Below are 2,277 nucleotides of genomic sequence, written 5' to 3'. Positions count from 1 at the left end.
TGGTCAAAGATTATCACATCCATCCTTCACAGAGCTCCCAGGAACTGCTAGCTGCTGCTCCTGCTCTTCTTAGCAACTCCTGTGAGGGAGTTCCCAAAGGAGGGGCTGTAGACGAAGTCTTATATCATCACCCAGGCAGGGTCCACCCTGTGAGTCACCCACTAACATGAGCCTTATCACATGCCAGGTGTGGCCAGGGATGATCTTTGAGGTCCCCAAAGCCATGTTAGCTGTGACCTCATCTGACAGGACGTCTGGACTGCAGCAAGGGTCAGGCATAAGGGTCTGGAGCCCCAGTCTGGCTCTGTTTTTCTGCTATGGCCAAGTAGGAGGGAAAGTCTGGGGTGCCCAGGCGGGAGGAAGACCCTGACTCAGCCTGGCTGCAACTAGATTCTTCCATGGTGAAGAAAGACAGCGTATGGGGGAAGGAAAAACAAAAGCTGACTGGGCTGAATGGATCAAGCCAGCCAATCACCACAGCTGGAGAGAGAGGGTCTCAGGAAGAGCCAGTCCAGAACCCACTCACACTGGTGGATGGCAAAGGCTGTCAAGTGCCTTGTGCCTCCCTCTGTTCTGAGAGTAGGTAGGGCTATTCCTTCCCTGGTGGATCATGCAGGAGATGGCAGGCCCTAGGAAATCAGAGGCCTGGGGTCACTCATGCTCCAGAGAAAGATCCAAGGTGTCCCTGTGGCTGAGTAAGAAGCTGTAAAGGGCTAAGGCAGCAGGGGGAGCCACTGTCCTGCCTTTGCAGAAGATTCCCTGGAAGCTTCCGGAACAAAGACAGGGCATGGAACTGCCTCCCTCCTAGAAGAGAAGCTACAGCTGTGTTATCCTTTAACTCCAAGCCTGTTTCCTTTCTGTACAAGTGACTGAAAGCACTGCAAAAGTCAGGTCAGGTGCCCCTTGGAGATAATGTGTTCTAGAAGAAAAAGTTGGGCTTGAGACCTCAGAAAAAAATGGATGTGAGTGCAGCCTGTAACCTGCCGTCTTTTCTCAGTCTCACTTTGAGGGCCCCATACCCCACCTCTTGGGCAGGAGGACACAGGAACCAAATAACACATGTGGGACAGTCTGCCATGACCGTCTATACATGCAGAATGTCATGCAAACCCGTGTTTCCATTTCCCCACCTGTATAAGAAAAGTTTGGAGTGAGGCCTGGCCTACCCCTTTGTGAAGACAGCAACACCCCTGCCCCCCCCCCACACACACACACCACACACACACACACACCACACACACCACTACCACCATCACCACCACCACCGGGGGAGTGCTCACACCTGGACCCCCACTTCCTCTCTCCCCAAACAGTTCTGTATGATGAGGCCATTCTGCTGCCTGGCCACTGGGCATTGCACAGGCCTGAGAACACAAGAGTTCCCAGGAACCGGACTGCCCCTCAGCGTTGTTGCCTCTCTCGCCCTCCATCAACAGCCATCCATTGGACCTGTGGCGTCATCACCTACGGAAGAAGAGCGTCACCAGACCACAGCATACCCTCCAGTGTTTACGTGTTCCTGGTGCTGCTGGGAAACTCCAGCACGTGACAGGTTCCTGCCAGGACTCTCAGCTTTGCTTTCTGTCCCTCCTGTGTTACAGACCAGCTTCTCCAGCCCCCGGAGCTGTGTGTGCAATCTGGGATCACCTCCTGGGGAGCCTCTGTTGGGTCCTCTGACTCCTGAAGCTTCAGCTGCCAGCAACTTGGACCCCCTGTCTGTCACCAGTGCACCCTGCTGCCTGGTCTAGGCCTGATGTAGCATGAGGAGGCACCGTGAGGTATGGGGGAAAGCTGAGGCAGGTGCTTCCTGCTCCTGCTCTGCCTGATATCCTGGCACTTCCAACAACCCTGAGGTAGGAGGTGAACCCAGACTAGACCCCTGATCGAAGGCAGATGTCCCCAGGGAGAGTGATTTGGAGCAGAAAGGGTCTAGGCTTGGAGCCTTGCCGAGGCCCCTGCTCAGTAGGGTAGAGGAGGAATAGATACCTCTATGGAGGAGAGCTGAGGACAGAATTTGGACTTGTTCGTGTCTCTGGTGTTGTGGTCCCCAGCTAGGACTGGGATATTCCGAGGAAGCTCCCCTTCCCTAGGCCTTCACCAGGAGCCTGTAGACCTGTCACCCAGAGTGCACCCCCACCAGGCAGGCGGGGAGCAGGAGGCGACGGGTGGGTCCCCACCAGCGGGGGCGGGGTCCCGTGGGGCCGGGGCGGGGCAGGCGGCGGACAGGGCCGCCCCTTTCAGCGAGGGCGGGCAGCCTTGGCCTTTAAACGCCAGCGG

This window comes from Psammomys obesus, unplaced genomic scaffold (genome assembly GCF_907164565.1).
Source record: "Psammomys obesus unplaced genomic scaffold, mPsaObe1.curated_primary_1811, whole genome shotgun sequence".
In the NCBI taxonomy this organism is placed as follows: Eukaryota; Metazoa; Chordata; class Mammalia; order Rodentia; family Muridae; genus Psammomys; species Psammomys obesus.
Note: the sequence above shows the minus strand (reverse complement) of the source record.